Raw genomic sequence first — 23,475 nt, forward strand, 5'->3', positions numbered from 1 at the left:
CTCTTCTCCTTGAGAGCTTGTCTTCTCCTCCCCTCCCCCTGCCCACTCTTTGAGGATTGAAAAAGCTTGAAGACACATAACAAGGAAAAATAAACATCACAGAACATTTTAAGAAAATAAATAGAAAAGTAACTTGGGGACTCAGAACAACTCATTCTGTTACAACTTCTGACCCAACACCTATTCTTGGATTCTTCTCCCAAATTGACTAAAAATCCAAAGTTCTTGAAACAGGAGACAGTAATCAGAGAGATGAAAATGACATAGTGCAACACACACGCAGACCCACAGACTGGTATCTGACAAGAGCATCTCCACCCTCAACCTCAACATGGCTTTCAATTGAGCATTCTGCTCAGAAATACAGTAACACCTGATTTTTACATAAGAAAAACGAATGCATGTCTTCCAGTTACTGTATTCTGTAGTCAGAGTTAACAAATGAAATCAAACAAATTGTGTTTTCATAGGATTATCTGATATGACAATTTCAAATATACTTTTAACCTGTGTTGTCAGATTCACGACACACTCTGAAATAATGAAGCACAAGTGATTTGTGCAATGACACAATATCAAACTTGTTCACTTCATAATTTATTAGCTATTTATCTGCAGGTATGTCTGAAAATCAATGAAAACTTGGTTCTATTTTCAGCTGACCTCCAGAGATCCCATCTCCTCTAAAAGATCATCTCTGAAAAATGAGAAACTCTGCTGATTTCACCCAATCTACTCTCTTGATTCCCTGCATCACTGTGTTCAGTACATACCATCCATCATTCATGTATTTGATTTGTGTGAGACCCAAAGATTTCTGTCTTTATTTCCCATCAAAATATAAGCTCCTAAAAGGCAGGGCATTCTGTCCATTATAAAGAAACTGATAGTGTTTTTCTTGAAAACTATGCAACAAAACAATATTTGAAGATCACAATAGTAGTTTGAGAACCAACTGAAAGTCATTCTTTATTCTCATACTTTGGTTGATGATCCATCTACCATGTATTAAGACCTCGAACTAGAATTTTTGCACCTTCATCTTTATGCGGTTGTATACTTGTTTTAGTGCCTCATATGAGGCACAGTGCCTTGGTTGAAAAGCATTTGTCAAATAAACAAATGAGTAAATGAATATGAATTATTTATGGTTGATACATGTTTGTGTAACTATTATAGGGGTTGTTTTTCTGTGTGTGTGATTGTGCTTATTTGTTATTTGGATAGACAAACTCATAGAGTGTGACATTATTACCCCAGTTTACAGATGAAGAAATAGAACAGGAAAGACTGAGAAACTTGCCCAAGTGGAAAAGCCGTCTCTCAGATACCTGCCCTCTGATTTCAAACCTCCTTTTGTTCAACACAACCACCTGCTTGAAACACCATTGGATCTGACCATCCAGATCTTCCTGAAGAGTCCCATTGCATTTGGAATCCACCTTCCAAAAGTGACCTTCAGGGACTGGTCTTCTTGCTTTGCTGTCCATGTGTGGTGTACCTGCTCTATGCTGCCTTCAGTCACAATGAATTGTGTCTTCAGTCACAGCTAATAAATTATGAAGTTCTGATTTCATGTAAGGATGGGAGATTGCACCTTCTGGAGCCAGCCACCTAGAAATTAAGCATCATTTCTCACAATCCCAAATATTCTAGTTCAAATCCACCAACACCACCCCCGCCCACCACCTTGCCACTCTCTCTACTCTGTGCACACACATGATGGGCGTTTCCTCTTTGAGTGGAAAGCAAGTACACTTTTGGGTAGAATGGTTTGACCAGAGGTAAGAAGTCATTGAGTTGACAGGAAAGAACTTATTTGCACTAAATGACTAAGAATCACTGCTCTTTCACAACTGGAAAGGATTGCTTATGTTTCTCACCAGACAGATTTATCAAATAACCTCAGTTATAAGAAGAAGTTTTCAAAATAAATAGTGTGTATAAAGTTATTTCCAACACTTACTCCAAAAATAAATATTAAAGTTATAAAAATTCCAGTATTTATTTAAAATTTTAATAACATTCTATTCTTGAGTTAAGAATGTTTTATAGACATGAGAAAAACTCTAACATATAGGATAGACTCACCAGGAAGAATGTCATTTGACAATGGCCCTGAGACGTCAACTCACTGTGAAGAGATATAAGGACATGGAAGTCACAAGTTCTACCCTCAAGAAGTCTGTGTAAAAAATAAAACATAACCCTCATCCCCTAAAATGGGTATAAACAAGGGCAATTAGAACAGTGCCAAATTGAACACTATCACCCCAAGAAGAACCAGGTAAAAGTATCAGAGTGATTGGGATTTGGTTTGAGTTAATCATGAAGTTTGGATAAGAGAGTTAAAGGTGAATTCACAGAACATTAGGACTGAAGAAAAGTGGCCAGAAAAATCAGTCAGATAAAAAAAGGAGAGACTAAGCCCTCAAAAGTTTGACTGACTGACTTTGTAGTTGACTAAGTAATTAACTAGTTAACTGCAAAATGTTGAAAGCACCGAAGGATTGATGCTTTCAAATTGTGGTGCTGGAGAAGGCCCTTGAGAGACCCTTGGATTGCAAGGAGATCAAACCAGTAAATCCTGAAGGAAATCAACCCTGAATATTCATTGGAAGGATGATGCTGAAGCTGAAGCTCCAATACTTTGACCACCTGATTCAAAGAGCCAACTCACTGGAAAATACTGATGCTGGGAAAGATTGAGGGCAAGAGGAGAAGGCGGCAGCAGAGGGTGAGATGGTTAGACAGCATCACCAACTCAATGGACATGAATCTGAGCAAACTCTGAGGGATAATGGAGGACAAAGGAGCCTGGAGTGCTTCAGTCAACGGGGTCATAAAAAGTCAGACATGTGTACACCTATGGCTGAGTCATATTGTTATTTGACAGAAAAACAACAAAATTCTGTAAAGCAATTATCCTTCAATTAAAAAATAGATTAATTTTTATAAAGTCAGACACAACTTAGTGACGGAACAACAGTAACAAAGCTTAACTTCCAATGATTTAGTAGTTGACGTTGAGCCAACATTAGAAGTCAGTTTTGAGGCTCTCTGTCCATTTCTCCTTCCTCTACATTTTCAAGCAGACTTAGCCAAGGAGGCTTTGAAAGGTTGGCGCATAGAGTGAGTGGAAAAGGACCCCAGGCTTCCCTGAGGTGGCAGGAAAGACTAGAGGGCAACCTGGGCCAGGCTGCTTTGTTAACTTCTGATCTAAAGGGAATGACTGATCCTCCGAGTCACTGGCTTAAATACCCACGTGTTTTCTTGATTGGTTAGATGAGACTAGCTTTCAATAGATGGGCTTGCATAGAGTTGAATCAGTTTGACTGAGGGTCCCTGTTGTGCTGCATTTTCTCAGAATCTTTCCCTTAATAAGAACCCACCTAATCAAACTATGGAAGAACCAGTCCTAAGTATTCATGACTTGACCTATAGGGCAAATCATTGCATGGAATCAATGTGTCCCTGAAAGGTTAATATATTTTTAAGGGACATTTATGGAGAATTCTTTGAAAATGAAGGGTCCATCTACCAAAATAAAACATGTTTGCCAAGTTGACTATGGGTATATTTTTTAATCTTAAAGGGATATGAGCCTCTATTGGGGTTGACTGATTCTTAGTGGAACCAGACATTTTCTACAGAAGTAGCAAAATAAATTCATAAAGCTCAAACTCAGAGTTTCTAGGGCTTCTTCCTTCCTTTGGATTCAATAACAGGTTGCAGACGGAAGAGCCACAGAAATGTAAATGGAAGAGGGCTTCTCAACCTACTGGATTCATATTTTTTTTCTCTTAAAAAAAAAAAATTGAGTCAGTCAAGACAGATCACAGTGAATTGAACATCAGAGAGGAAGTCTTAGCCCAGAGAAGGGTGGAACCTTCACTCATGGACTGGTACGATATTCAATCCCAGCCATTATCCAGTATGAAATTATCTAAAATGTTTGGTCTATGTCAATTTTTATAAGTGAAACCCTACTAAAGAGCATGTTTATGAAATTTTATCATTTCCATAACCCTAATACATCTATTATTTTCATTTCTCATGTCATATTACTTTCTAATATTTATCTGTGTATTTCATTCATACTGATAGGAGTAAGTCACACTATTACCATAATTTTGTGTACAACTTCTTTCATTTACTTTTATTTCCCAGCACTTCTGTTTTTTTCTCCTTTTTAAATCTTTTAAACTATAAAAGCATGATAACACATTTACAGAAGACTTGGAAAATACAGAAAAATGTTACATATAGTTCTATTATATATTACAGTTATTTTTAAGGAGATAAATTAAGATTTTTAGTTGGAGCTTCAAGATCAAACTCTCAAAAATTAATAGAATGAACATACAGAAGAGTAGAAGGATATAGTAGACCTGAAAAGCACCATGAACCAATTCAACATAATTAAGATTTGTACAATTTTCACACAACAATAAGATACAAATTCTATTCAAGTTCCCATAGACTATAAACTAGGAGACACTGGAACATATCCAGGGACATAAAACAAGGTACAAAAATTTCATGATCTAAATGTATTGAAATCGATGCAGAGTCAGTTCTCTAGTCACCATGGAATTACGTTAGAAATCATTATCAAAAGATATTTGAAAATAACCCGTACATTTTCAAGCCAGCACTTCTGTTTTTGACTTAGATGTTATCTTGATCATTTTGACAGATACACATCATTCTCTCTTATTGATAGTGTTGAATTTTACTTAGTCGTTTCTTTATTGTTGGCCTTGACTTTTAGGGTGGTCAGCTATGCTGGCACACCACTCTTCTTGAAAATCTGACTCAAAGACCATCACTGTGAGAATCTGTCTGCTCTGGTTGGGGTATTTTGTCTCCAGAACAACAACCGGTCATGTCCTGACTTCAGCTGTTCTCTAATTGTTTCATATATGTTTATTTTGTTTCATTAAAATATTGTTAGCTTAAAAAAATATTGCTAGCTTCTCAAGATCATGGGGCCAATTTTTTAGCCTCAAGGTTAATCAATAGCTAGCACTCATGAGCAGAAAAAATGTAAGTTATTATTTGACCCTAAGTGAACATTTTCAGAATGCCTAAAATGTGTCAAACATTTGCTAAGTAGGGCTACATCCTTTTTCGCATGTGTTTACCACAACAATCCCATAAAGGAGGTACTACTATTCCTAAATTACAAAAAAAAAAGAAAAAGAAAAAAGGAGAATAAGACTCAAAGATTGATTTGACTTAGTCGCTCATGGACTGCAGCCCATCAGGCTTCTCTGTCCATGGGGATTCTTCAGGCAAGATTACTGGAGTGGGTCGCCATTTCCTTCTCCAAGGGATCTTCCCAACCCAGGGATTGAACCCAAGTCTCCCTCACTGCAGGCAGATTCTTTACTGACTGGGCCACCAAGGAAACCACCTCCCAACAAAGAAGAATAAGACTCAAAGATTGATTTGACCATCAGAAAAAATGCCATAGCCATTTTATAAATATCCATTTCTTTTTTATAAACTTTTTATTTTGCATTGGAGTATAGCCTATTAACAATGTTTTCAGAGTTTCAGGTGGATAACAAAGGGACTCAGCCATGCATATATTAAGACATGTATCCATTTTCCCCCATATTCGCCTCCCATCCAGGCTGCCACATAATATTGAGCAGAGTTCCACGTGTTCTACGGTGGGTCCTTGTTGGTTTTCCATTTTAAATATAACAGTATGTACACGTCTAACCCAAACTCTCTAACTATCCTTTCCCCTCAACTTTCCCCGGGATAATCATTAGTTCATTCTCTAAATCTATGAGTCTGTTTCTGTTTTGTAAGTATGTTCATTGGTATCATTTCTTTCTAGATTTCACATATAAGGGATGTCGTATGATATATAAATATAATTTCTTAAAGTCTAATTTCTTAAGATTTACAACTTTTGAGAGGAATCTTTAACTCTTAAGTCAGAAAGGAAGAACCACTGTCATGGAAATAACCCTCCCTGATGAAATTAAATCATCCATTGTTTTCTGTGAGCCCATACATACACATGGAGATTTCTTCAAGGTTTTAAATGATGCTTGACCCTTGCTTTCCAGAGGGTTGCTGATACAGAGCAAAAAGGAAGTCAAAATAATGAGATAACCTACTCTAACCACCAAGACTCATTTGCAGGCCCAGCTACTCCTGCTAGAATAATATTGCTGAGAAAATGAAACAAAATAAAGACTGTGAATTCTAAGATCTGAGCCCTCATCAGAAACACAGGCACAGAATATCAAAGCTTGAAAGGAATCCTCAAGGTTACCATGAATAAGCCCATTGTATTTAACAAGTGAAGATAGTAGAAATGCCCACTGATAAATGAAAGGTCTCAGAGAAGTTGAAAACAGCACAATGGAAAACAGATCATCATCATTTCATTAATCTGAACAACAGGTGAAGCAGCAAGGGGGTTTCCATAGCGCCACGTCAACATGGAACAAAGACTTTTATTTTAAGAGCCCAGCCCTGCACCTGCGCTATCCAGCTGGGCTTGGTAAAAGAAGAAATGAAAACAGGCTCTTCTCACTATTGAGCTGGAGTGAGGGTCCACTCACAGGTTGCTTAAGCCACAATGGAGGAGCAAAATGCTGCTGATGTGTACCCCATGAGTGGGACCTTTCCTCCTAAGATTCCCAATTTCAGTTACTACAAAGTTTGTCCTCTTAGTACCAAGGAAAAAGTAAGAAAAAGAGAAGTGAAGTGTTAGTTGCTTAATCATGTCTGACTCTTTGCGATCCCATGGACTGTAGCCCACCAGGCTCCTCTGTCCACAGAGTTCTCCAGGAAAGAATACTGGAGTGGGTTGCCAGCTGATCTTCCTGATCCAGGGATCAAACCTAGGTCTCCCTCATTGCAGGCAGTTTCTTTACCATCTGAGTCACAGAGAAGCCAAGGAAAAGTCAAAGAAAGGGATTGTTTAATACCCTGGCTCATGCCGAGTACCCTTCTCCCACTCCCATGAGTGGATTAAGCAGGAGGAATAGGAAACAACAGAAGGTCTGGTCCAGCCCAGCCATAGGTCAGAGGCAGAGAAATTAAGAACCCACTCATGTCCAGAAAAAGGAAATCATTCAATCTTGGAACAAATTGTCAAGAAAAGCAAAAAAAAAAAAAAAATTTAATCATAGTTTCCTCAGTATAATAATAAAAGTACAATGAAAAGATGATGGACTTCAGAGCAGGCAGACCTGACTTTGAATCCAACTCTGCTATAACTTGGGTGACTGGCTTTGAGCAAGTAAGTGACACTTTCAAAAGCTCAGTTTCTTAGTCTGTAATTTTAAAATATTAACAGACCACCTCTTTAAGGTTACTGTAAGAACAGAGACACCACAAAAGAACCAAGTCCAGGGCCTAGGTTAAAAGAAAGTACCCTTGTTCTTTTTATCAACCTACACACAGGCGTTGCTTTACCATTTGCAAGTTTAGACAAAATACTTCCTGGAGTTTCTTCACTTTGGAACAGGAGCTATCAATCCCATCCTCAGAGCTCCACTAACGATAAAGCAGGATACACTCTACCATTCTCCTCCTCCTCCCAAGAACCCGACACTCAAACTCAAAGGATTCTGTGAATCTCAGTTTAAATCCTGTCATTAGACCTCCTGGTTCTATCAAAACCTGATGACTTAATATCTGTTGTGTGCCATTATCAAAATCCACAAACCCCATTTCTTTCACAGAAGTCGAAATTAAAACATCCAGTGCAGGGCTAATGAAATTGCCAAAATTTGTTAAGAAACCTCAGAAAATTCCCTTTTTTGCTGCCTTACCTAACGGATGTGTTATTCTAGTTAAAATAAATTAAATAGATTTTAAAAGATCACGACTGAAATTAAATAAAACCAGGAAGGAAAGGAAATCAGTAGATCTGGTTTCCTTTCTCTAGTAATTTTATTTCTTTGATAAAGCAAATGTCACTTCAGAATCTCACAAAAGATTACCGTAGTACTATAAAGGGGCAAAATGTTGGCCAATTAAGAAACTATTTCATAAAATAGCAAATAAATTTGATTTTATGTATTCATACTTCTGAGTGTACAAGAGTTTTGTAAACTATAAAGGGCTTCACCATTGTAAGGGGTTCCTGTGATTTCTGAACTAGGGCATTTTTCTTTTTGTCTACTCTCCTTCTGTGATTCTGATGATTAGCTAAGATTAATATCAAACCTAGTATAGTGGTTAGTTACTCAATCATGTCTGACTTTTTGTGACCCCATGGACTCTGCACTCTAGGCTCCTCTATCCATGGAATTCTCCAGACAAGAATACTGGAGTGGGTAGCCATTCCTTTCTCCAGGGGATTTTCCCGACTCAGGGATCAAATTCTGATCTCCTGCATTGGCAGGCAGATTCTTTACCATCTGAGCCACCAGAGAAGCCCAATCAAACGTACAATTTGTTCTTTTACATGTTTTCACACATGTAAAAATGCATGTGCCTACAAGCAAGGCTGGAAAAGAAAACATGGACAAAACATTAAGCTGTTCTATTAAAGTGAAAATTTATGAACTTTCTTCCTTCTAAGTTTTTGTTATCAGAGTATAATTTTCCAATAAGTAATATTTAGGACAGGGAAAACATTGCTAAGATTGCACAGTGGAAGTCAGAAATAAACCATTGTTTTATTTTCCAATTTGGATAGATCAAAGGGCTTCCCAGGTGGCTCAGTGGTAAAGAATCCACCTGCCACTGTCGGAGACACAGAAGATATGGGTTCAATCCCTGGGTCTGGAAGATCCCCTGAAGAAGGAAATGGTAACCCACTTCAGTATTCTGGCCTGGAGAATTCCTAGGACAGAGAAGCCTGGCGGGCTATCATCCATCGGGTCACAAAGAGTTGGACACGACTGACCGACTGAGAGAGCACACACACACACACACACACACACACACACACACAATCCCTCTTGGGCACAGCTCTGTGTGAGGCCCTGGGCAGATCATTCTCCAGCCATGGAGACCCTGCCTAGAGTAAATAAAGCACCATTATTTAACCTGACAAACATGGGAGCTTATTGTTTCCTAACACTTTGAACTAAGTGGTTTGAAAGGTTAAATTCTACCAGTTACAGAAATGCTTTTCAGAATCCAAAATTATCCTTTATTATCAAGTGACACATGAACAATAAAAATAAGTTCAGCCATTCTGTACTGAAAACTGAAAATACTTTACATTTAGACAATTGTCTAAAATAAATTGCCATTGCATGTCGAGGGACAGATACACGCTTTAGTCAATTAAGTAACTTCTCCCTAACTTCTCACATTCATTTGCCTAGTTCCACTCTGGAAAGTACTTTAAAAGGCAAAAATAGGTTAATGAAAAACACTGAAAGGCATTGAATATTTTACTGAGAATGTTTCTATTTAATTGTTGGAAAAGTAATCCATGAACTTGATAAAACGTTCATACAGTACAGAAGAAAAATCATGGAAAGTAAATCTCTTTACCACTCTATGTCCCCCAGATTAAGAAATTTTTAACACAGTGTTTTAGCTCTAAAGTACATTTTTAATAAAAGTGGACTGAAACCAAAACCTGAAGTGTTAGAAAAGTCATAACAAGAAGCGAGACTTAGAGTTATACACTCTATAAGCTCTCCCTATGCTGCTGCTAAGTCGCTTCAGTCGTGTCCGACTCTGTGCGATCCTATAGACAGCAGCCCACCAGGCACCCCGGTCCCTGGGATTCTCCAGGCAAGAACACTGGAGTGGGTTGCCATTTCCTTCTCCAATGCATGAAAGTGAAAAGTCAAAGTGAAGTCGCTCAGCCGTGTCCGACTCTTAGCGACCCCATGGACTGCAGCCCACCAGGCTCCTCCGTCCGTGGGATTTTCCAGGCAAGAGTACTGGAGTGGGGTGCCATTGCCTTCTCCAAAACTCTCCCTATAGAGCAAAGTAATACTTCTACTTCCAAACCAAAACTTTTGAAATTCTTTTAGAATTGTCCTTAATATAAAAATTCAAGTTATCAAAGTGTTAATCATTTAATTACAGAAAAGTATTCCAAAAATAAGTTCTAGAATTCAGTCTCTTATTTGAATAAATATTTGGGGTCATTTATTCATTGCTGTCCAGATGGCTGGACATCATCACTGATGCAATGAACATGAACTTGGGCAAACTCCAGGAGATGGTGACAGACACGGAGGCCTGGCGTTCTGTAGTCCATGAGGTTGCAAAGGGTCAGACACGACTGGGTGACTAAACAACAATAGCAATTCATTGCCATTATTTATATCTGATATACATGAATGAGATGATCCACTGAGGTTCCTATAGAAAGGGGCATGCAGAAAATATATTTTATCCCATTAAATGAAGTTATCATTAATGAGAGGGGAGGAATAAATTAGGAATTTGGGATTAACAAATATTATACATTACTATATATAAAATAAGCAAGGACCAACTGTATAACACAGGGAACTAGATTCAATATTTTGTAATACCTTCTAATGGAAAAAATCTGAAAAAGAATATATGTATGTAAATGTCTATAACTGAACTAGTGTGCTATTCACCTGAAACATTGTAAATCAACTACACTTCAAATTTTAAAAAGAAAAAAATATAGAAACAAAGAAAAAATTATAATTAACAAGTACTTGCCATAATTGAAAACAAAAGTCAATGAGATTACTTAGAGAAAGAAGTCCTCCTTTCTCCTCAAAACTTTTAAACTTAAATGTAAAGCTACTTATGGCCACATCTCACATAATAACCATCAATTTTAGGACGATGAATTCATTGTGGTGAATTTTACTCTATGTGAATTATATCTCAATAAAAAATAAGAATGCATTAAATAAAACCCAAGAAATTGTACTTGAGGGAAAGAAGCTGATTTAAGCCATCAGCCCAAAGGACCCAGCTCTCAGGTCTGCAAAGTACCTCCAGAATTTCCCATGTTGAAGGGTATTTGGGGGAGAATGGATACATGTATACGTATGGCTGAGTCCCTTCACTGTTCACACGAAACTATCACAACATTGTTAATTGACTGTACCCCAATACAAAATAAAAAGTTAAAAAAAAAATTTCCAGATCCACATTTACAAGTGTTAGCAGCCTTGGTTCATGCTTATTCAGAGACTTAACTTTTCATGCTTAAAATAGTCTACTTTGATGAAACTATGCTTATTTTCTCCAATTAAAATTACATCTATCTATAAGGGAAAAGAATTTGAAAAATAATATATATACATACATATATATATATATATACACTTGCTGTACATCTGAAACTAACATACTATAAATCAACTTAAAACTTAATTTTAGTTGAAAATTTATTTTCAATTAAAATAAAACTAAAAAAAACAAAATTGCATCTACCACCTCAACCCCTCCCAACTGTATTTTGCTTACACAATCTCTTTATTTCCTCTTCACTAAAGCAATCTTTTCCTTACTCGTTTCCCAAATCAGAAAAACATAAAGTTGAAAAGCATTCTATACTCAGTGAGGGAAAGAAAACCACACAAATGAAAGCACACTCTCTCAGCTGAGGAGTAAGTTGGAAAAGTAAGTAAATTGGAAAAGACCAACTACCTGGAATGATATGAAATTATGTTTCCACCTCCCTGGGCTTCCTCTGGATTCTCCAAACCCACCCAGCCACCCCTCCACACATACACACACTCAGCCTGGGTAAGAGCCAGGGCCCAGCTCTTACCCCAGAGTTTCTGCACAGGCAGCAGATTGGCAGCACTCACTGTGGGAGCCCTAGTAGCAGCCCAGTGAGGCTCCTGCAGGGGCTGCAGGTGCCTTCTGTATCAGAGATCTGCTACATTTTACAGTGTTCACTATTCAGAGTTTGACTCTTTCTCCCCCAGTCAAGCTTCCCCACTCCCTGGAGCAATCTCCTGTGACCCCAGGGGACTTGTATGTAGCTGTCCAGGGAAGATGGTCTGCCTGAAGAGGTCATGGAGGAGTTTTGGTGAGGTGGGAATTCCAGCACAGCTCAGCCCAGCCTGCACTTCCAGCCATGGGAAAGCTCTGTGCATCCAGGGGAACAGATGGAGGCAAGGGTTAGATGAACAGAAGTACCTTTCTTGTCTTGACTGCAAAAAAAAAGAAAAAAGAAAAATCCCCTGCCACTCACTAACGCAGCTCAAACTACTTCTGACCCTTGGCTGGTTAGTTTGCCCAAGCTGGTCTACTAGCATCAGTCACTTTGGGTGAGATGGTTTGAAGAACCAGCAGAAACTGCACAATACAGAGATTTGCACACAGCAATTTGAGATAAGGATTCGAGGAAAGGCTGAGATAGATTCAAACAGCATTTACTATTACGTGACATCTAGGACCGAGAACTCTGACCACTGGCACATCTGGGAAAGTCTCTTTAGACCAGGCCTTATCAGTACAGTGGGGGTCAAGCTTCATTGGAAACACATGTCAAACACCCCAAAGGAAAAATCAAAGACCCTCCAGTTCCAGTGGTGCATGCCTTGTTTTTCTCATGAATCCTGGCAAAAACTTGTCTAAAATAGAAGGGAGGGGCAGCTCTGAGATGGGGAACGCCAGAGACAAACCTGTTGGAGCCAAGGATAGTCAACAGGGCAAGCTGTACCCTTGGGTCCCACTCAGCAAGGGCCACCATGAATCCCAGTCGGCCAACCAGCAGGCAGAGCAAGCCTGGTGTGCTGGGCTGGAGAGCCCCCTGCTGGTTATCGTGAAGAGACAACACCCAGCTCTTGACGACCCTGTGGACTGTAGCCTCCTCTGTCCTGGGGATTTTCCAGGCAAGAATACTGGAGTGGGTTGCCATTTCCTCCTCCAGGGGCTCTACCCCACCCAGGGATGGCAGGCAGATTCTTTACCACGGAGCCACCTGGGAAGCCCCAGGGCTTGGAGGATCACTCCCTAAAGCCTGGAGATGAATGAGACTCCGTATCTAAAACTCCATCGTCTGACTGCATCACACCCATCCTTATATGTGTATTACCTTTGTAAAAATATTTGACATCTCCCCTGCACATACTCACCATTTTTTTAGTTTAGTAATATTGTTTGGATTCTTTGGAAAATACAGAAAAACACTGGAATTCCCTGGCAGTCCAGTGATTAGGATCACTGCCAAGGGTTTGGGGTTCAATCTCTAGTTGGGGAATTAATCCTGCAAGCCATACAGCATGGCCAAAAAAAATAAATACAGAAAAACACATGAAAATAAAAGTCACATATGATCCCATCAGCAAAATAACTATTACTTTCAACACTATTTAATATGCGTAATTTTCAATTGGTCGAGATCATGCTCCACCTACTTGCAGATGCATTTCTGCCCTTGGCGCCATTGGTTAGTCGGGTGATGGGAAGCTCTGGCAAAAGGTTAGGGTGGGAAGAAGGCTTAAACCAAAGCATTAGTTCCCCTCTGCTTTGGGGAGGAATTTTCCAGCAGTGGCTATATCTCTTTTGTGGTCCTAGCTTCCACCAAGTGCCCAGTTTCTGGGTTCTGATGACATCACCTTTTCCTGCCCTGGGAGTGCAGTGGCTTGTGGCTGTCACTCATCTCTGGGTAAATTCAACATAAGGATTGCTTCTCTGCCCTTCCACTTCCTGTGAATCATTTCCCATGATAAATTCCCTTTGCTTAAAATGCCTAGAGTGGCAGGAAAATGCCCTTTACTTTCTTGACTAGGACTGACATATGTCACTCACACCTATACTTTTTGGTTAATTTATCACCCAATATTATTCTGTAAAGGTTTTTCAGTATCTTTTTTCTTTAAAAATCTTTCTTAATGGCTGCATAATGTCTCATGTGGAGAAGGAAATGGCACCCTACTCCAGTACTCTTGCCTGGAAAATCCCATGGGCGGAGGAGCCTGGTAGGCTGCAGTCCATGGGGTCGATGAGGGTCGGACAGGACTGAGCGACTTCACTTTCACTTTTCACTTTCATGCATTGGAGAAGGAAATGGCAACCCACTCCAGTGTTCTTGCCTGGAGAATCCCAGGGACGGGGGAGCCTGGTGGGCTGCCATCTATGGGGTCGCATAGAGTCGGACACGACTGAAGTGACTTAGCAGCAATGTCTCATGACATCACACCTTACTGGATTTGTGTTTTTCAAATCTGTAATGTTTGCTAGATTGTAACATTGGTATGAACATTGTTGTAAATAAATTTTTATCCACATTTCTTTTTTTCTCTAAACATTCAGAACCGGGTTTTTTTTGCAGGGGGTGGGGCGTTGGTGTTTGGTTTTTTTGGTTGCATCAGGTGACCTCTTAGTTGTGGAATGCAGGATCTTTGTTACATCACGTGGGGACCTTTTGTTGTGGTATGAGGATTCTTTAGTTATGGCAAGCGGGCTCAGAAGTCGTGGCATGCAAGTCTAGTTGCCCCTCAGCATGGGGGGTCTTAGTTCCCTGACCAAGGATCAAACTAGAGTCCCCTGCATCCCAAGGTAGACTCTTAACCACTGGACCACCAGAGAGGTGCCCTCTATCTAAATTTCTAAGTACTTGATCAGATTGGATTTCTGGATGTAACTGAAAAAGATTGATTCAATTGATTCTTGGTGAGTATTGCCTCCAAATCCCCAGAAAGATGAGACCAATTTACAATCCTACCAGAGGTCTAAATAGCGCTTGTCTCACCTTGCCCTCTACAACATTGGTTATATTATTTGCTAATTTTATAGACCAAAAAAAGGCATCTGCTAGCTATTGTTTTAATTTAGATGTGTTTTGTTTTCATTGTTAGTGAAGTAGAACTTTTTCCGGTGTTCATTAGCCACGTGCATTTTCTCTTTTGTAAATTATCTACTTTACCATTTTACTGTACAGTCTGTAATGATTCTCTTATTGACTGAGGTATCAGTCAAGGTTCTTAGATGCAAACAACAGAAATTGGTTCTGGCTAAATTAGGCAGAAATGGGATCTATTTAAAGGATACAATACATCTCCAAGACAGATAGCAAGGCTGGAAAATTAGGTTTAGAAAATAGTACTTCCCCGGTGGTCCAGTGGTTGCAGGTTTGATCCCTGGTCAGGGAGCGAAGATCCCACATTTCTCATGGCCAAAATACCAAAACATGTAACAGAAAAATATTGTAACAAAATTTAACAAAGACTAAAAAATGTCCATATTGAAAATAGAACCAAGGATACCTGCTAACAGTGGAAATATGGCCAAGATCCAATCCTAAACTGATCTAAATAAGGTGCTGTATTGTGGTTGCTACCCTGAATGCTGTTCCTGGCCTTGCCGCCACCCACCACTAAATGCTGAATGCTACCCCCAGCATGAACATGGTGTGTATTTCTCCACGTCTGTGAATTTGGCCTGGCATTTTCATTTGCTTTGAGTAATATGAGTGAAAGAGATATTGTACAATGTCTGAGAAGGCCTTCTAGCTTTCACAGAAATGCCCCCTCTTAGAATCCAGCCACCATGCTGTTAGGAAGCCCAAGATGGCCCACAGAGAGTGAGAGGCCCAGGCAAGCCCCCGACATACCAACCTCTGCCACGTTTGCCCGGTTGAAGTCACACACTGTCATGCATGATGGTGACGAGTCCAGCAAGCTCTGCTCAACTTGCAGGACTGTGAGCCAGTGAATGCTGGTAGTGGTCTTAAACTGCTCCGCTATGAGGTGGTTTACTACACAGCGATAGATAACTTGAGATGTTCCCTTAAGGTTCACATCCTGGGCAAGAACAGCCCATTGATCAAGCCTAGGTCCACGCGCTGGGAGCCAGGGAGCAGGAAGAAAGGATGCTTCAGGTGTAGTAGAAAGACATGCCTCACAGCAAGTTCCCACAGTGAGGAATTCCCCAGATAGAAATAGGGGGCTCAGATGCTGGAGAAGGAAAACAAAATCTGTTAAACTCAATACCTGCCTTTGATCTGCCTCTCCATATCTGCCTTTTGTATATTGATCTCACTGGACAGACATTGATCATTGTGTATCCTCCCACAAAACTCACTTTATATCTCATTGTGTGTGAGATTCCTAAACAATGGATTATTCTAATGGAAACACTTTGAAGGTTAACTGGATTTAGGAAGTGCCAAAGTTCCTGCCCCCAGAGTAACTAGTGACACTCAGAAAAAGTACCCACATAACAGAGTGTTTCCTAGCAGTAGAAGCAAGCACCTTTCACAACCCAGATTTGCTGTGTCCTGAAACTGAAAAGAAAACATTCTACTAAAAAAAAAAAAAAAAAAGGCTTCAAATAAACTGGGAAGTCTTTCTTAATCTTTTTTTTTTTTTTTTTTGCAACACTGGAAGTGTTGCCAACACCCTCCCCTCTTTATTTCTGAACCTTTCCTATAGACTTACAACTGATTTCTCTGGCCCACACTCTGCCTGATTCATCCCACCCTCCTCCCTGCAGCTAGCAGTGACAGATCACCTCTCTCTACTGCCTAAAAACACCCACTGTCAAGATTCAGAACAAAGCCTTTTGCTCTGATGAACATGGCCCTTCAGTAAGTGGTTCCTGCCTTTCCTTTTCTCAGCTCCTCCTAACTTGTCACCCACTCGCAGCTCCTCAGGGTCACCCACCAGTTCCTCACTAATCCTTGCCTTTGCACACTGTTTCCCCTTCATGAAACACTTCTCTCCTCATCTCCTTCCCCACTCATCACTGCCTGCTGGTGGTCTTTTACTCCTCCTTCAAGATTCAGCAGCTGGAGCAACCACCTTAGAAAGTCACTAAAATATAAACAGTAAAAAAGGAAACAAACAAACAAAAACCAGAAGAATTAGAACAGTATATTTTTAAATTTATTTAAATTAAAAAAAGGAAGTACAAACACACAAGCAGATAATGAAATAAAATATCCACACAGAGATATATACATCAATACCAGCATTACTCATAAAAAATGGAAAAAAACCCAAATGTCCATCAACTGATGAATAAATAAAATGTGCCATATTCATATAATAGTATGAATAAAAAAGAATAAATATTGAGAAAATTTTCCCAAAGAGAAACCCCTTGTCTGTTAGCAGTCACTCCCTATTTCCCCCGCAATGCCTCCCACCCCCAAACCCAGGTCCTAGGCAACCATGAATTCACTTTTTGTCTATAAATTCGCCTCTTCTAGAATTTCACATAAATGCAGTCATACAATATATGATAACTTGTGTCTTTTATTTAGCATTATGTTTTCAATCTTCATTCATTCTTATACAATGCATCAATATTGATTCTTTTTATTAAAAAAGAATAAATAAATTTTTTTGAATTAAAAAAAAATCTTTTTTAAGTTACAGCTAAATGATCACCTACACTACAAGGCTTTCCCTGACTTTCCCAGGCAGAATACACACATATAATCACACATCTCAATAATCCTACATGGCACTTCATAGGGGTATCTAAAATTATTATAACAATTTTTTCTTTCAGCAAATTCCAAAAAACAGTTGGCAGGTTATTAAAGAAATTTTTTTTATTATTACAGAAAATATCACACAAAAGCAGACAGCAGGGAACTCCCATTTACCTATGACTCAGTTCATGGTTTCCCCATCCAATAACACCCCACCCCCAGATTATTTTCAGCAAGCTATTTTTGCACATCCTAACCATTCTTCCCTCGTCCAAGGTAAGGAGCAATGGCTGCGCTTTGCTGGAGCAGCCGTGAAGAGATACCCCACGCCCAAGGTAAGAGAAACCCAAGTAAGACGGTAGGTGTTGCAAGAGGGCAGCAGAGGGCAAACACACTTAAACCATACTCACAGAAAACTAGTCAATCTAATCACACTAGGACCACAGCCTTGTCTAACTCAATGAAACTAAGCCATGTCCGTGTGGCAACCCAAGATGGGCGGGTCATGGTGGAGAGATCTAACAGAATATGGTCCACTGGAGAAGGGAATGGCAAACCACTTCAGTATTCTTGCCTTGAGAACCCCATGAACAGTATGAAGAGGCAAAATGATAGGATACTGAAAGAGAAACTCCCCAGGTCAGGAGGTGCCCAATATGCTACTGGAGATCAGTGGAGAAATAACTCCAGAAAGAATGAAGGGATGGAGCCAAAGCAAATACAATACCCAGCTGTGGATGTGACTGGTGATAGGAGCAAGGTCCAATGCTGTAAAGAGCAATATTGCATAGGAACCTGGAATGTGAGGTCCATGAATCAAGGCAAATTGGAAGTGGTCAAACAAGAGATGGCAAGAGTGAATGTCAACATTCTAGGAATCAGCAAACTGAAATGGACTGGAATGGGTGAATTTAACTCAGATGACCATTATATCTACTACTGCGGGCAGGAATCCCTCAGAAGAAATGGAGTGGCCATCATGGTCAACAAAAGAGTCCGAAATGCAGTACTTGGATGCAATCTCAAAAACGACAGAATGATCTCTGTTCGTTTCCAAGGCAAACCATTCAATATCACAGTAATCCAAGTCTATGCCCCAACCAGTAACGCTGAAGAAGCTGAAGTTGAACGGTTCTATGAAGACCTACAAGACGTTTTAGAGCTAACACCCAAAAAAGATGTCCTTTTCCTTATAGGGGACTGGAATGCAAAAGTAGGAAGTCAAGAAACACCTGGAGTAACAGGCAAATTTGGCCTTGGAGTACAGAATGAAGCAGGGCAAAGACTAATAGAGTTTTGCCAAGAAAATGCACTGGTCATAACAAACACCCTCTTCCAACAACACAAGAGAAGACTCTATACGTGGACATCACCAGGTGGTCAACACCGAAATCAGATTGATTATATTCTTTGCAGCCAAAGATGGAGAAGCTCTATACAGTCAGCAAAAACAAGACCAGGAGCTGACTGTAGCTCAGACCATGAACTCCTTATTGCCAAATTCAGACTTAAATTGAAGAAAGTAGGGAAAACCACTAGACCATTCAGGTATGACCTAAATCAAATCCACTGTATAATCAGTGGAAGTGAGAAATAGATTTAAGGGACTACATTTGATAGATAGAGTGCCTGATGAACTATGGACGGAGGTTCGTGACATTGTACAGGAGACAGGGATCAAGACCATTCCCATGGAAAAGAAATGCAAAAAAGCAAAATGGCTGTCTGGGGAGGCCTTACAAATAGCTGTGAAAAGAAGAGAAGTGAAAAGCAAAGGAGAAAAGTAAAGATATAAACATCTGAATGCAGAGTTCCAAAGAATAGCAAGAAGAGATAAGAAAGCCTTCTTCAGCGATCAATGCAAAGAAATAGAGGAAAACAACAGAATGGGAAAGACTAGGGATCTCTTCAAGAAAATCAGAGATACCAAAGGAACATTTCATGCAAAGAGGAGCGCGATAAAGGACAGAAATGGTATGGACCTAACAGAAGCAGAGGATATTAAGAAGAGATGGCAAGAATACACAGAAGAACTGTACAAAAAAGATCTTCACGACCCAGATAATCACGATGGTGTGATCACTGACCTAGAGCCAGACATCCTGGAATGTGAAGTCAAGTGGGCCTTAGAAAACATCACTATGAACAAAGCTAGTGGAGGTGATGGAATTCCAGTTGAGCTATTCCAAATCCTGAAAGATGATGCTGTGAGGGCGCCGGCTGCGGAAAATGGCTGCTCGGCCGCGGAGGCATATCTCTGGAATTGCAAAGCAGCCACAGGGTGACTTCTGTGATGGGGCTAAGAAAGCGATTGATGAACCTTCTTTTGCGACTTCCATGGAGTGGGACACGCAGGTGGTGAAAGGGTCTTCGCCGGTCGGTCCCGCAGGGCTGGGGTTGGAGAAGCTGCCATCCCGCCCGCAATGGCTGCAGCCCAAGAGATGCGCCATGTTCCAGTGCGCGCAGTGCTACGCCGTGCTCGCTGACTCTGTGCCCCTCGCCTGGGACCTGTTGCGGTCCCTCGGGGACCAGAGTCACAAATAATGTAGTTTTGGGGGCTCCGTTCCTAGTTGGCATTGAAGGTTCGCTCAAAGGCAGCACTTACAACCTTTTATTCTGTAGTTTCTGTGAGATTCCCATTGGTTTCCACCTATATTCTACCCATGCTGCCCTGGCTGCCTTGAGAGGCCACTTCTGCCTTTCCAGTGACAAAATGGTGTGCTACCTCTTAAAAACAAAAGCCATAGTAAATGCATCTGAGATGGATATCCACATCATCCCCTCTACCAGAAAAGGTTGCAGAGCTGAAAGAGAAGATAATGTTAACACATACTCGCTTAAATTCACTCATGAAAATTCTGAAGGAAATGTCTCCTGACCAGTCCAAGCTAACAAACTAATTCAGAATCAGAGGTTGAGTATCAGAGGCAGGCCTTATTGCTGTCTTCAACAGGTGCTGTTTGATCACTTCTCAAGAAATATCAACTTCAAGAATGTATAGGAAATGTGGTTTATTATGTTTACCTCTAGACTGATTTTCCAAGTGATTTGTGAAGCTGTTTCTGCTACTGCTAAGTCACTTCAGTCGTGTCCGACTCTGTGCGACCCCATAGACGGAAGCCTACCAGGCTCCCCAGTCCCTGGGATTCTCCAGGCAAGAACACTGGAGTGGGTTGCCATTTCCTTCTCCAATGCATGAAAGTGAAAAGTGAAAGTGAAATCGCTCAGTCGAGTCCGACCCTCAGCGACCCCATGGACTGCAGCCTACCAGGCTCTTAGATCCATGGGATTTTCCAGGCAAAAGTACTGGAGTGGGGTGCCATTGCCTTCTCCGAAGCTGTTTCTAGAAGATGACAAACAGGAGACTTCTGTCCAGGTTTCATAGCTATTTGTCTTATTTTGACTTCTTATCAATTTCATAATACTTATTCTTGAAAACATTCTGATGGCAAATTTAAGAATTAAGAGCCAATGTCCCATGAATCCTCTGATCTAAAGATTCCTGAGTGGCCTGAAAATAGAGTTGTACTTCTGTTAATTAACTGTTATTCCTACATGGAGCAATTGTCATTTGAATACTGAGAAATCATTTTTTTCTTACATGAAATACAGGTACATACATATTCCGTAGGTAATGTTCAACAAGTTAACTCCATAATATATATTTATCTTTATCTTTTCAGTTTATAACTGAAAAGGAATAGTAATAACAGGAAAATAATAAAAGGAATGGTAAAAACAAAACAAAACAAAACAAGATGATGCTGTGAAAGTGCTGCACTCAATATGCCAGCAAATTTGGAAAACTCAGCAATGGCCACAGGACTGGAAAAGGTCAGTTTTCATTCCAATCCCAAAGAAAGGCAATGCCAAAGAATGCTCAGACTACCGCACAATTGCACTCATCTCACACGCTAGTAAAGTAATGCTCAAAATTCTCCAAGCCAGGCTTCAGCAATATGTGAACCATGAACTTCCTGGTGTTCAAGCTGGTTTTAGAAAAGGCAGAGGAACCAGAGATCAATTGCCAACATCTGCTGGATCATAGAAAAAGCAAGAGAGTTCCAGAAAAGCATCTATTTCTGCTTTATTGACTATGCCAAAGCCTTTGACTGTGTGGATCACAATAAACTGTGGAAAATTCTGAAAGAGATGGGAATACCAGACCACCTGATCTGCCTCTTGAGAAATTTGTATACAGGTCAGGAAGCAACAGTTAGAACTGGACATGGAACAACAGACTGGTTCCAATTCGGAAAAGGAGTTCGTCAAGGCTGTATATTGTCACCCTGCTTATTTAACTTATATGCAGAGTACATCATGAGAAACGCTGGACTAGAAGAAACACAAGCTGGAATCAGATTGCTGGGAGAAATATCAATAACCTCAGATATGCAGATGACACCACCCTTATGGCAGAAAGTGAAGAGGAACTAAAAAGCCTCTTGATGAAAGTGAAAGTGGAGAGTGAAAAAGTTGGCTTAAAGCTCAACATTCAGAAAACGAAGATCATGGCATCTGGTCCCATCACTTCATGGCAAATAGATGGGGAAACAGTGGAAACAGTGTCAGACTTTATTTTTCTGGGCTCCAAAATTACTACAGATGGTGACTGCAGCCATGAAATTAAAAGATGCTTACTCCTTAGAAGGAAAGTTATGACCAACCTAGATAGCATATTCAAAAGCAGAGACATTACTTTGCCAACAAAGGTCCATCTAGTCAAGGCTATGGTTTTCCTGTGGTCATGTATGGATGTGAGAGTTGGACTGTGAAGAAGGCTGAGTGCCGAAGAATTGATGCTTTTGAACTGTGGTGTTGGAGAAGACTCTTGAGAGTCCCTTGGACTGCAAGGAGATCCAACCAGTCCATTCTGAAGGAGATCAGCCCTGGGATTTCTTTGGAAGGAATGATGCTAAAGCTGAAACTCCCACACTTTGGCCACTTCATGCGAAGAGTTGACTCATTGGAAAAGACTCTGATGCTGGGAGGGATTGGGGGCAGGAGGAGAAGGGGACGACAGAGGATGAGATGGCTGGATGGCATCACTGACTCGATGGACGTGAGTCTGAGTGAACTCTGGGAGTTGGTGATGGACAGGGAGGCCTGGCGTGCTGTGATTCATGGGGTCACAAAGAGTCGGACACAACCGAGCGACTGATCAGATCTGAACCGTTCTTCATTTTTTAAGACCCAAGGAACTTATATTTTCTAGAAGTCCACGGCAGTCTAATAAAAATGTAAGATTGATTAGCATTTTATGTGCCAATAACTGCTCTAAGCACTTGGCATGAATTAGTTCATTTAACTTCAAAATTACCTGAAAAGGTAACAATTTTGCAGCCATTTTACACTGAGGAAATCAAGGCTTATGGGTGAAATCAGTTCAATTCAGTTCAGTCGCTCAGTCGTGTCCGACTCTTTGCGACCCCATGAATCACAGCACGCCAGGCCTCCCTGTCCATCACCAACTCCCAGAGTTCACTCAGACTCACGTCCATCGAGTCGGTGATGCCATCCAGCCATCTCATCCTCTGTCGTCCCCTTCTCCTCCTGCCCCCGATCCCTCCCAGCATCAGAGTCTTTTCCAATGAGTCAACTCTTCGCATGAAGTGGCCAAAGTGTGGGAGTTTCAGCTTTAGCATTATTCCTTCCAAAGAAATCCCACGGCTGATCTCCTTCAGAATGGACTGGTTGGATCTCCTTGCAGTTGGAAGGACTCTCAAGAGTCTTCTCCAACATCACAGTTCAAAAGCATCAATTCTTCGGTGCTCAGCTTTCTTCCGGAGAAGGCAATGGCATCCCACTCCAGTACTTTTGCCTGGAAAATCCCATGGACGGAGGAGCCTGGTAGGCTGCATGGGGTTGCTAGAGTTGGACACGACTGAGTGACTTCAATGTCACTTTCATGCACTGGAGAAGGAAATGGCAACCCACTCCAGTGTTTTTGCCTGGAGAATCCCAGGGATGGGGAAGCCTGGTGGGCTGCCGTCTCTGGGGTCACACAGAGTTGGACACACCTGAAGCGACTTAGCAGCAGCAGCAGCAGCAGCAGCAGCAGCTTTCTTCACAGTCCAACTCTCACATCCATACATGACCACTGGAAAAACCATAGCCTTGACTAGACGGATCTTTGT

The 23,475-nt window shown here is 40.6% G+C and overlaps 1 pseudogene; it reads left to right on the plus strand.

Moving 5' to 3' along the window:
* The first annotated feature begins 18,506 nt into the window (after window positions 1–18,506).
* Window positions 18,507–21,868, plus strand: LOC139185778 (protein Mis18-beta pseudogene; annotated as a pseudogene).
* The last annotated feature ends 1,607 nt before the right edge of the window (window positions 21,869–23,475 follow it).

Source organism: Bos indicus, chromosome 11, assembly GCF_029378745.1.
Source record: "Bos indicus isolate NIAB-ARS_2022 breed Sahiwal x Tharparkar chromosome 11, NIAB-ARS_B.indTharparkar_mat_pri_1.0, whole genome shotgun sequence".
NCBI classification, from domain to species: Eukaryota; Metazoa; Chordata; class Mammalia; order Artiodactyla; family Bovidae; genus Bos; species Bos indicus.